The sequence below is a fragment of the Nyctibius grandis genome, chromosome 5 (genome assembly GCF_013368605.1).
Source record: "Nyctibius grandis isolate bNycGra1 chromosome 5, bNycGra1.pri, whole genome shotgun sequence".
NCBI classification, from domain to species: Eukaryota; Metazoa; Chordata; class Aves; order Nyctibiiformes; family Nyctibiidae; genus Nyctibius; species Nyctibius grandis.
This window is the reverse complement of record NC_090662.1, coordinates 45,527,466-45,541,104: the sequence shown is the minus strand read 5'-3', so window position 1 is coordinate 45,541,104 and position 13,639 is coordinate 45,527,466. Positions and strand designations below refer to the sequence as shown.

The following is a 13,639-nucleotide window of genomic DNA, read 5'->3' as shown; positions in this document are numbered from 1 at the left end:
GATTTCAAACACCTTCCAGAAAACACCACTCATAATAGCAGAGTTCTGCCAAATCCTACCCTGGGGTATTTTTATAGAATGTTAACAAAAGTTAACAGCTTTTATTTTGTTTTGTTGGTGTTTTTTTTGTGTGGAGTTGTTCTTGTTCGTTTGTTTTGGGGTGGTTATTTTTTTGGTTTTACAGACACACATAGCATAACTAGAAAAAGCTATTGGCCATAAACCGACACAGTCCTCACTCTGCTACTATAAATAAATGTTATACTTCAAATAGCATAGTCAAATGCCTTCTAGAAAATGAATAATTGGGAATGATTAATACCAACAACTAGAACCTCCTGATACTTTATTGATTCTTCAGCTCCAGTCCCAGCTCCAGAGGTGATCTATGTATGTTTAACCTATGGATTTCAGAAATAAATGGCATGACCATAACATGTTCTTCACCAGATAGAGCTGCCTACAAAATTAATTCTTTTGATGAAGGGCAACACTCCAACCCTTAATGCTCCCCTTGGTGGAATTCATATTAAAACATTGTATTGACAGATCACTAGGGCAGCAACATACCATTTTTCTTTACAAACTGCATGCATGTAAAAGTCAGCTCAGCAAATTGAAACTGAACAATGAATTTTATACAGCTTCTAGACAATTTTCCATTTGTTACAAATACCATAGCTGATTGCCTCTGTACCAACCGTGCAATTCAGCATAGCTACATAAAAGTGTGAAAACTGCAACAGTGGAGCAAAGGAAGAAGGAAGCTCTCTGAAAGTTCTAAAAAAGCATTTCATTTTATTACAGTGTGTTATTTACTTTTACTCAGTTTTCCCCAACATATAGTCCCATGAGCAGAAATTTTGTTTCTTTAATGTATACCTGGAAACACATTTAAACACCTTATGAAAGGTGTTTAATTAAGATTCTAACTTCCACTTAGTTAAAATGAGTGATCAACTTTTTCATTACTATACTAGACAGATTTTTATTTTTTTGAACTAAAGATATCCTAAGTCAAGACAATCATGACATAACACACCTAACCTTAACAAGGATTCGCAGTCACAAATCCCCACCACCTTCCCTCACAAGAAGCATACATTGCTCCACTAGTAACTTCTCACTGTGCCCAGTTGCGGCCAGTAAGACGAAGTGTTTTCTAGCTTCCTGCAACAACATTAACCAGCTCTCTGTTGACTGCAACAGGAGTTTAAATACTGAGTTTGCATGCAGACAAGTAAACTGCCCTCTGACTACCTTCGTCTGAAGCTTACTCGTCTCAGCTGTGTAAACACAATACCTTCCCAATAACTGGATGCTGGTAATCAAATCAGTTATTACAAATTTTTCTCATTAAAGTTATTTTAAAGGTATTTCTACCCTAAAATCATTACATGCATTATCTATTTCTTTCAGAGAGGTAAAAAAAAGAAGATTTAAGTCTGAAAACTCCATTTTAAATATCTATTTCCAGATTTCAACACACTAAAGTGCCACTTAAGCAGAAGTCTAAAAGCTTATAACAGTTATAAACTTGGAGTAAACTATCAAGAAGGTAGTCTAGTTGCAAATCCCAAAACACTCAGTATTAATTTCAAAACTGAGTAACTTCAGCTGAGCATGTTTGTATTTGTGACATACAACATACCTATTTCACACAGGGGAAAAAAATCAAATGAAGATAAATTCTAATGCATGAAGTACATTTTGTAGTACTAAATTGCACCATATAAATAGTCATTTATATAGTTAGAACTTCTATGACATTTTAAACATTAAAAAAAAATCTTTCAAGAAATTCAAGTGTTTTGAGCTTTAAAACCAGAACATAGTAACACTGAGAACCAGTGCAGCGAAAGTAATTTTCAAAATAGATTTATTCTTATGCATAGACTTTTCTTCAGAAAAATAAATTTTTCAATTTCATGAAGTACCTAAATGATCAGCAGAGCACATCTGTTCTTGACCACAACGTTATTTTGTGGCATTCAGTGTTTCTTTCTATCCCTGAAAAACCAACTAGATTAACCAATCAAGCATTGCCAGCCCAGCGGGAAGGTTGCTTTGTTGCCATCTCTACAGAAGAGACAACCTAAAAGTATAACAGGGCATCTGCTGCCATCCAAATCACATGTTACAACCAATTATCCTACTACCCAGAAACACAGCTTCACTTTGTCTTTGAAGGCCACAGCTTAACCAAAACTTTTTTTTCCCAGCTACCGGATAAGCGAGAGTGCTATCTGGAGTAAAGATGCTGAAAAAGATACCAGAAGACATTACAATTTTTAAAAAAAGTAAAATATAAGAGAAGGCTAAATTCATTACTTTGTCCCGCGTGATTTTCTCTTTTCCATCATATTAGAAAAAAGCAGGATTTATACCATGTCTGTTCACCACACAATTGCAGCAGGATTTTACATATCAAATTGTAATGCTCAGACCCTGACAAATTAAAGGATAAGTCAAGTAGGCAGAGGCCAGAACAAAAGAAATTCACTGTCCTGGAGCACCGTGATGAGAAGATAGTAATGCAATGTATTTCTTAGCCTTCCACAACTGCTGGAAGGGGAAAAATTCTCTCTTCTTGTTATCTAACAATTATGAAAAGCCAACTGAGAAACTTGGGTTATTTTTTAGGCAGATGTTAATTTACCAGGCAACACTATCTCTCTTAAGCTGCATTTTCCTGACTACTTCAAGCACATAAACCAGGGTTCTGTTCCCTTGAGCCTGCATTAGCCAGTCAAGAGAGCTGCCCATTTACAAGCAGTATAAATTTATGTCAGCCTAAAGTGACCATGAAACCACAGCCTTATGATACTAATGCTTTCAAAAAAAGGTTTATGGGAATACAGCAAAATCTTAACTATTAACCATGTAAATCCAAAAAAGTGAGAGATTATGTTCCTTAGCTCCATGTCAAAGTTTAGGAACAAGCAAGCACTTAACCTTTCCACCGCCTTCTTTGGCAAGTATTATATTTTTAAATATTTAGCACAGCAATTTAAATTGTGTGGATATTAAACACAATCTCTCTATAAGCATTGCTACCAAATATAACAGCTTCAACGCAGCCACAACCACCAAATGCTGCCGTAATACGGGCAGGCATGGCTCTAAGTCAGCGGCCGGCTACCTGAACAAAGCTGCCTCTGCCCAGGCATCGTACCTCCTGTTCAGCCCTGGTAGGACAGACTACAGCGGTGTTACATCCAGGGTGAGTTTGCCCAGCGTTAAGTCATTCTGCGTCAGCAGCTAAGCCAGAAAGAAATCATAAGTACAACATTCAGATAGCATCTATTTTTGGAGTTTAATGGCAGATTAAAAAACACAAAATACAGATTACTTCCTCCAACCTGTTGGACAGAAAAGAAAGCTCTGCTTAAAAATCCTATATTGATCTAGATTACTTGCCCACCATTATTAAAGGAACAGGAATAAGCATTTAAAAAGTTAAAAATTATGATTTATATCATGTTTACATCATGCCTTTCATAGAACTTGGTATATAGTCAGTTTCACTGTCACCATTTGGCATTTATGTTCTCACCTAAAACAGGAAGAATGAATCTCCTCTAAATTCATATGCCCTCACACAAAATTTAGGAAAACAGTCAAAATTTTTGAAACTACTTTATTATCCATCTGTCATATGTTTAAAAAAAATCAAAGTAACAATGTAACATTTTGAACCTAGAACATACACCACATTCACAAATGGCTTCAACAATATTAAGTGTTAAAATATTTTTCCTTTTATGATGAAAATATTTATTCCAAGAAAATTTAATTTTACAATGTTGATCCACTGTTAAAAACCACTAACAGCTAATTCAAAGATGAATAACTAACTGAAATCCAAACACATTTATTTGTTGCTATTTTGATCTCTACTGACAATGGCTCCCCCCCAGGTGAAAGTCAGGAAAACTAACTAGAAGGTAGTAGACCAGAGACCTGATTTCACTGATTTACAATAAGCAGGTTGCAAACACTAAATCTCTACTTACTTCATCCTGTTTCAAGGAGTCATTTCCAAGTGTGACTTGAGCCAAATTAGCAGTTTACCATTGCTAAAAGAGAAAGGTCATTTCTCTGCCCACTCTCCCCCACTGCTCTTGGCTCCATGTTCCTCCTGCCTAACTGAAGCTAGCTTTGGTACTCAGAGCTGTGGTCAGTGAGCCCACCCAATTCATTAGAGGGGAAAAATTTAAACAAGAAACAGACAAACCCAATTCTTTTACTAGGACAGCAAGTTGAATTTCTTTCTCCCGTGACAAGACAGGCTCCAGAGCCACTGGTAGAAGGAAAGCAAGTAAAGAGATAGCAGCAGGAACATTTTGGCAGCTGCCAATTGTTAATTTGACATGAAATCATGGAACACACTCCAGCTTTTAAATATTCAAGGAAGTCACGCTGACTGGACAAAGAAAATGATGCTACTTCTAGCAACTGGTAGAGTTGGTTGACTTAGAAGGTTGCGAGAGAGACGGATTCTACTTATTTATAAAAATCAAATTTGGTTCCCAAATTACTGCCAAGGGTCACTCTTTCTAGATGAGCTTCCCACTTCAGTAACTGTCCTTTGACAGTACCCTAATCACTCATACGCATCTGCGACTAGTTTGTCATTACTCATTAGTCACAAAGCGTGCAGATTGCTTCCACAGATGCGTAAGTAATGCAGGGCAGGAAAACACTCAGAAGAGTGAGAATAAGGCTATAAAAAAAGTGTTTTGGAAAAGAAGAAACATGGTAGAGGAGAAAAGGGAACCTCCTCTGGAAAACAGGACCAGTAAGATTGGGAAACAGAAGATAAAGCAAAATATGAAAAATAACTCCAAAGGAAAAAGGAAGAAGTGCAGGGGAGAGGGAAAAAATGTAAGCACAGCTCCCAGGAATGAGCACTAACAATCCCAGCATTCCCAATCAGTTCTCCTCACAACCAAATGTACAAGTAAAGTTATGCTCATTTCCCCTCAGTATTCAAATCTTTTAATCTTTTCCAATAAAAAAGCCAAAATGAAATAAGCTTAATGAGAATTCTGAGAACAGTATTCATAGAAAAAAAAATTAAGAAGTTACACATGAAAGAATAAGATGACCAAGACTGAATTATTCTGAGATAGCAATTGCGTAATATGTAATTATATATAGCAGGAGGATATGAATAGGTCAATATGCCTGCTTGGACATAAGGAAGGGAGGAAAATACTGCCGCTTACAGCTGCTACACATGGCTCTGGTAGGCATTAACAGATGGCTAGGACCGCTTTTCCTTTAACATTATGCAATATTGCTGCAAGGAAGCAATACCGTGATCAGAGTCAGACACTCGAATTCTGAATTGTGACCACGATAATTGAAACTTAAAGAGAAAAGACTAACAAGTTCTAAAACAAAAATGTAGAAATAAAAGCATAAAATATTGCACACTGTTGTCTTTGTTTCTTAACAAAAACAGAAGAAATCATATCCTTTTTTACTGATGACTATACTATTTCCATATCTGGCTGAAGTCGAAAGAATCATGGTAAAATTGGAAATGACTGCAACTAAGCATACTATTTCAGGGAAGCTAAATAATAAAATAATCCTTATGTATGTCTGTTATATTTAACAGGGACTATGGGAGGTTAATATTAAAGAATTCCTTCCCCCATATTTGTGTGTTCAATTTCCCTGTTCTTCATTTGCTAGAATATAGTGCTTTTTAGTACCCTTTCCCAGTTTTCCTCCTACTTTAAAAAAAGTGCAAGAATCTATACAGACAAATTTATAGTAATTTGCATATTACAAACACCCACATTAGTTTATATACACGTAAATACTAGCCACTCATGCACTAGCATTAATAGAAAAATGCTCACAAAATAAGTACAAGCAGATCAGTTCATTGCATTCCTAAAAAAGACACTGCTGGTATTTATTTTAACACTTTTAATGGAAGTTCCTCTTCTAAAGTTTATAACTTTCCTGCCCCTACCCCTTCCACCTAATTCTGCAACACAGGAAGTCACAGAAACAGAGGCCAAATCAATCATGTTTTAACATTAGAGAGAATCCCATTTAATTCTTCACAGGCATAAGAACAGTAGCTTTTTCTTCTCCAGAAACAGCAGTAAAATTTAGGGTGAAACCACTAACAGCTGATCTGACTAACTGTTGACTGTCATCAAGTGGGAGCAGCCTGATCCTTCCCAAATTCGCACGAAGTCCTAGTCAGAAAAAAAAAAGAAGAATTCTGCAGGGCTATATAGGTCCATCAGTGTAAGGAGCCAGAGCCTTCAGCAGCTATGAGCTGTTAGATCGTCTGAACTGGGGTGATGCGTATACACCTCCAGTTTAGCTAACATATGCTAGAAAGCGTTCATCTAAACCAGATTACATTCTCCATGAAAAAAAGTGTGCAATACCACTTTTTTTTTTTTTTTAAATCTTAACTGGTCATATTATATATCAATAAAACAGTTCATTGTTTGGCTTGCAAATATATACTACCAGACTCACCTTACTTTGACTCCTGCAATTTATACTGGGATTCTCCCTGCCCCCTATTATAGCATTAAATTACACAAAATGAGAACGACATGATACAAAACCCCCTTTCATTCAATGCCAATTCTGTCATCATTTTCCATTATTTTTCACATTTGACAGCATCCTGTGACATCTGTTTGTTTTCCCTCCTAAATTTTTGGCCTATTTGCACGGTCTCTTAATAACACCAACAGAAAAGATGCATTTGTGAAAATCCCTGGAGAAGCTGATTACAGAATGCATATACAATGGAAAAAAAATCTGTATCTAATACTCTTGATTTTTTTTGAAAGCATGTTACAGTTTAAGTTGACAATGCTTTCCTTAAAAAGTGGCGAAATAGATTAAGAAAAGCCTCATCTCAAACACGATAAAGTCGTCCTTTTGCTGATATAGAGTTCCACCCACAAGCAACAGTCAGCCATCACACAGAGAATAATCCCGCATACTCTCCAACATAGATCTAATTTTTTACCTAACAATGAGTTAGAGATGCTCAACTGGAGCCCTTAATCCAACCACTCTACGCAGAGGTCAGAGATCACATGATTTAAGGCACAGCTGGTAACAAGTAACTTTTGTTTCTTCAAAGCAAGCATCCATAACCAACTGACTGCTTTCTAGTCATTTACTTACAGATGTTCCTAAACTGAACAGTGTTACACTTTAGGAAGCAACAGCTTCACAAGCAGTTTTTTCAGAAGGCCTTGTATTTGTACACATAGCATCACCAGCAGCAAGTGTTATTTAAAACAGCTGCATGTACTAGCATTTGTAAAGGTTAAAAAAATTAAAAGCTTAAAATACTATGGTTTAAAGTTTACTTTAAAGTTTTGTTTTAGTCAGCAACTTACATTAACATGTACATACATCTTTTTTGGCTTTCTTTTCAAGGAGTGTTGCACGCAGCATGGGGAATAAGCAGGAGGAGTTAGAAATCCGTGTTCGGTCGGGGGGCTATGATCTAGTGGCAATTACAGAGACTTGGTGGGACGCCTCGCATGACTGGAATGTGGTCATGGATGGCTATGTCCTGTTCAGGAAAGACAGGCCACTAAGGAGAGGTGGTGGAGTTGCTCTTTATGTGAGTGAGCAGCTAGAATGTATTGAGTTCTGTCCAGAGGCGGATCAGGAGCGAGTTGAGAGTTTGTGGGTGCGAATTAAGGGGCAGGCTGGCAGGGGTGATACTGTTGTGGGTGTCTATTACAGGCCACTGGATCAGGATGAGGACGGTGATGAGGCCTTCTACAGGCAGCTGAGAGCAGTCTCACAATTACAGGGCCTGGTTGTCATGGGGGATTTCAACTACCCTGATATTTGCTGGGAGGCCTACTCAGTCAGCCATCCCCAGTCCAGGAGGTTCCTCCAGTGCGTTGATGATAACTTTCTGATGCAAATGGTGGATGAGCCAACTAGGAGAGGAGCGCTGCTGGATCTGATCCTCACTAACAAGGAGGGTCTGGTTGAAGGGGTGAAGGTTGAGGGCAGCCTTGGTTGTAGTGACCATGAGATGGTAGAGTTCAGGATCTCATGTGGCAGGAACAGAACAGCTAGCAGAATCACAACCCTGAACTTCAGGAGGGCCAACTTTGGCCTTTTCAAGCAATTGCTAGGGGAAATCCCATGGGACAGGGTACTAGAAGGTAAGGGGGCCCAAGATAGTTGGTTAGCATTCAAGGACTGCTTCTTCCGAGCTCAAGATCAGAGCATCCCAGCAGGTAGGAAGTCAAGGAAGGGTACCAGGAGACCTGCATGGTTAAACAGGGAACTGCTGGGCAAACTCAAGTGGAAGAAGAGGGTGTACAGATCATGGAAGGAGGGGCTGGCCACTTGGGAGGAATATAAGTCTGTTGTCAGAGGATGTAGGGAGGCAACTAGGAAAGCTAAGGCCTCCTTGGAATTAAACCTTGCAAGAGAGGTCAAGGACAACAGAAAGGGCTTCTTCAAATACATTGCAGGTAAAACCAACACTAGAGGCAATGTAGGCCCACTGATGAATGAGGTGGGGGCCCTGGAGACAGAGGATAAAAAGAAGGCGGAGTTACTGAATGCCTTCTTTGCCTCTGTCTATACTGTTGGAGGCTGTCCTGAGGAGCCCCGGACCCCTGTGGCCCCAGAAGAAGTCAGGATAGAGGAGGAATCTGTCTTGGTTGATGAGGGCTGGGTCAGGGACCAATTAAGCAACCTGGACGTCCATAAATCCATGGGCCCTGATGGGATGCACCCGCGGGTGCTGAGGGAGCTGGCGGAAGTCATTGCTAGGCCACTCTCCATCATCTTTGCTAAGTCGTGGGCAACGGGAGAGGTGCCTGAGGACTGGAGGAAAGCAAATGTCACTCCAGTCTTCAAAAAGGGCAAGAAGGAGGACCCGGGTAACTATAGACCGGTCAGCCTCACCTTCATCCCCGGAAAGGTGATGGAACAACTTGTTCTTGGTGCTGTTTCTAGGCACATCAAGGATAGGGGGATCATTAGGGGCACTCAGCATGGCTTCACCAACGGGAAGTCTTGCTCAACCAACTTGATAGCCTTTTATGAGGATGTTACCCGGTGGATAGATGATGGTAAAGCTGTGGATGTGGTCTATCTCGATTTCAGTAAAGCGTTTGACACAGTCTCCCACAGCATCCTCGCAGCTAAACTGAGGAAGTGTGGTCTGGATGATCGGGTAGTGAGGTGGATTGTGAACTGGCTGAAGGAAAGAAGCCAGAGAGTGGTGGTCAATGGGACAGAGTCCAGTTGGAGGTCTGTGTCTAGCGGAGTCCCTCAAGGATCGGTTCTGGGACCAGTTCTATTCAATATATTCATTAATGACTTGGATGAGGGATTAGAGTGCGCTGTCAGCCAGTTCGCTGATGACACAAAACTGGGAGGAGTGGCTGACACACCGGAAGGCTGCGCAGCCATTCAGAGAGACCTGGACAGGCTGGAGAGTTGGGCGGGGAGAAACTTAATGAAATATAACAAGGGCAAGTGTAGAGTCCTGCATCTGGGCAAGAACAACCCCATGTACCAGTACAAGTTGGGGGCAGACCTGTTGGAGAGCAGCGTAGGGGAAAGGGACCTGGGGGTCCTAGTGGACAACAGGATGACCATGAGCCAGCAGTGTGCCCTTGTGGCCAAGAAGGCCAATGGCATCCTGGGGTGTATTAGAAGGGGTGTGGTCAGCAGGTCGAGAGAGGTTCTCCTCCCCCTCTACTCTGCCCTGGTGAGGCCGCATCTGGAGTATTGTGTCCAGTTCTGGGCCCCTCAGTTCAAGAAGGACAGGGAACTGCTAGAGAGAGTCCAGCGCAGAGCCACGAAGATGATTAAGGGAGTGGAACATCTCCCTTATGAGGAGAGGCTGAGGGAGCTGGGTCTCTTTAGCTTAGAGAAGAGGAGACTGAGGGGTGACCTCATTAATGTTTATAAATATGTAACGGGCAAGTGTCAAGAGGATGGAGCCAGGCTCTTCTCAGTGACATCCCTTGACAGGACAAGGGGCAATGGGTGCAAGCTGGAACACAGGAGGTTCCACTTAAATATGAGGAAAAACTTCTTTACGGTGAGGGTGACTGAACACTGGAACAGGCTGCCCAGAGAGGTTGTGGAGTCTCCTTCTCTGGAGACATTCAAAACCCGCCTGGACGCGTTCCTGTGTGATATGGTCTAGGCAATCCTGCCCCGGCAGGGGGATTGGACTAGATGATCTTTCGAGGTCCCTTCCAGTCCCTGGCATTCTGTGATTCTGTGATTCTGTGATTGTGTTCTCATCCAAAATCTCAGGATTTCAACAGAAATAAAACTGTATTTTTTCCCAGTGATTTAAACAGGTCTGGGCCTCAGAGTATATGACCTTGCATATCTCTCAACAGAAAAAAATAACCAAACCCCTGAGAGACCTATAGTTAGTAGTCATCATGACAGTAACTTAAAACCACTTACGCATTTCATTCTTAAAGTGCTGAAGATCAAAAATGCACTTAAGTATGTATCTAACTCTATCTTGATCCTCAACTACTTGGAGAAAAAACAACCCTCTTTTTAGAATTCCTAGGAAAGGATATTCTGAAAATTATTTTTCAGAGATCAAGATTCTTCATTCAATTTTCAAGCCTGGTAACATCACCTATTCAAAAAAAAAGTATACTGAAGGTTCTGCTTTATGCAGCAAGTATTTGCCAAAGCCACACTCAAATGTAAATTATGCTGTTCTCTGAGTTTATAGCTAACTCATCTCTGAGTAACAGTGAAAAAATTAAATCAAGAATTAGAGCACTGGGAAGTGCACATAACAGAATGAGCAGTTACTCTAGCTATGGATCCTCTTTTCTCCTCGGCACATACAGAAAAAAAGAAAGTTAGTATAAGTTGCATTCAGTCCTCGTGGAAAACTTCAATTCACCATTCCCACCACAACCTTGAACCAGCAAATGGAGCTTCAAATCAATAGCCAACTAGGCAAACTCTCATTCCCACTTACAATAAACATAGGCTGGTTCATCTGCCACAACTAGGAGGTACAAGAAAGGTGCTCCAAGTCATGCTGATAGTCAATTTTCTGCAGCATACGAGAGACAGCTTAGTAAATCTGTGGTCTGACAGTTAAGAACAGTCCCACTCCATCCAACTCCTAACCTTCCAAGCTGGTCACACCAGCTCACCCTCTACCTTCTGTCAGTACTGTAGTGTACTTGATCCTACAATGAGTAGGTTTAGTGACCTGGCAGAGTTATTCACATTTTTTTTTGCATGGGATGAATTTTCTACTGATTCACTCCCCTGAACTGGCTCATCCTGGGACCAGACAAGCATCACTGGCAGATGCAGGCAGCTGGAAGTGTTTAAAGGTAGGTTCACAATCAGCTTAAGCCAAGCTGAAACTACCCTGCCATCAGAAGGGATGGGTCACACTCATGGCCCTGGCTGCACATTCTCCGTTACCTCTTACCAGTTCTCACAACAGCGCAGTAACGGTTTCAGTGAGATCAGGTCCCAGCCTCACAAAGCAGGAAGCATCCCAGCTCACCCACTGGCCACACAATTGCAAGAGCTAACTCCAGGAAGGGTAGGGGACTAAGTCTGCATTTCACTGTGGCTTTAGATGAGCTTAAACTCAGTTGCAAAGCCACATCCTTCAAAGCCAGCAACACAAGTGTTTTCAAAGCACACACTGATGTCCTCCATCTCTTGCTACTGCATTCCCTCCTTACTAGAGTCACCTTCATCTTCCCCTGGTCGTGAGCAGCCTTCCAAGCTCTGACCACAGCATTCCCACTACCCTCCATTTTTGATACCTCCCCCCTTACAGAGACAATCAAGGAAACACTTCTAAAGACCTCAGGGCATCCTACAAGCGTAGGAAGAAATTACTAGATTTCAAAATCACACAAGACAAATTGTAGTCCAATGTTACACCATGTACTGGGCATGACAGGCCTGAGGGTTCAATTCAGCCAGACTCCGACTTCAGAAAAAGCTTTTGACTTTGTTCTACAGTCTCATTTGTAACAGACCCCAATGTTTCTCTCAACTACAGAGATGCTATGAAAGTCAAATCTTTATCTCATACTGTCTTTGAAAAGCAGCAGAGGACAGCGTGCATGCTGAAATATCAACTACTGAGGCTGTTCCCATCTAAACATGTCAGTATCAATGACATTATCTAGTTTTCAAGCAAAAAGCAAACAAACATTTTTCTCTTTAATTCAGCAAACTGGATTCTGCAAAATTAAAATGTAACCCTCTTCCACATTTATAATGTCTCATTACTTTCCTGAGCAAACAGGTAAACATAGTGAAACAAACGCTGTTCAACGACTAAAACTCTGTGAAATCTGAGAGAAATAAAGTCTGTGCTTAACAAGGAAAGGCAAACTGAGTCAACACAAATTTAGGTCAAACCAGACATTTATCACTGATGCTTTAAGGTCTGTTCCAGAAAGTTAAAAATCAATTACTGCCCAAATCAGAAGAAAATATGTAGAAGAAAAACTGTAAATAGTTGAAATTATTTTTAAGTGTTTCCTAGATGCCTGAGAAGCCACAATGTTACCGCTGAGAAAAAGCCCAGAGTGGTGAAAAACTGCATAGCTTACAAGGGAAGTGAGAACAACCGTAAAAAAAAAAATACCTTGTAAAAATGGCAAGAGAAGCAGTGACAATGAGCGTGACAAATTAGAAAAATACAGAAAACTGAAAGGCAAGCAAAGGGATACAAGACATCCCTATCCCTAGAAGGGCAAGTAGCATCCTAACAACATAACAAATGGACAAAAGTTGTCAAGATTACAACATAAGAATGATAGAACTGTCAATAAAAACACAAAACCACAAAATTTGAAAATGTTCAAGAAGTACAGAACAAAAACAGCCAAGGAAAAAGACAGAAAATTTAAATCACATCCTGTTGCCATGATAAAATGCTTCCTAATGTAACAACAAATATTATTAAACTTCTTTAAAGTACAGGTTGTTTAGGTCAAACATACAGTCCAAAAGATATAAATACTGTTTTTCATTAAGCCTGAAGAAACTCCAGCAATCTGGATAAAAGATAACATGGGTTATAAATGGTAACCTTTTTTTTTTTTTTAAGTTATTGCTGGCTTTTCTAGGTTTGATATAGAATTAACAAAAAAGCAAAGACTAGTAATGCTCGAGTACCATGGCCTCGCAGAAAAATAAATCCAGCACTTTCCATTGATAAAGAAGAACTAATGGTCAAACACAGTTAATGTCCAAAGTATTTGATTTAGTATTGTCCGACATTTTGATTAAGAAATTAGAATATAAAGAAAGTTAATGTGATCTATCTTGCATGTATTAAAAACTAGAGATGTACACGCTTTATTCTTATGATTTTGTGATTATTATACATACTGTCTTAGTTAAGGACTATGCTGGCCAAAAAAAGGCTCTTGCTTTTTTCAGTAGCTCACATTTTTAAAACCTCAGGGGAGCATTAATATGAAAATACTATTGAGAGGACACTAAGCATCCTACAGAGCTTGTATTTTGACCCCACCCTATTCCACAGTTGTCTGCAACCTAGGAGTAAACAACAGTTAGAGGAAGTTTTCTAGCGAGGGGGAAAAGGGGGATAAATAATACT

The 13,639-nt window shown here is 40.0% G+C and overlaps 1 protein-coding gene across 3 annotated transcripts in view; it reads right to left on the bottom strand.

Moving 5' to 3' along the window:
* Positions 1 to 13,639, bottom strand: part of ZDHHC17 (zinc finger DHHC-type palmitoyltransferase 17) — an 82,472-nt gene that overhangs the window by 61,932 nt on the left and 6,901 nt on the right. The gene's annotated exons all lie outside the window — the stretch shown is intronic.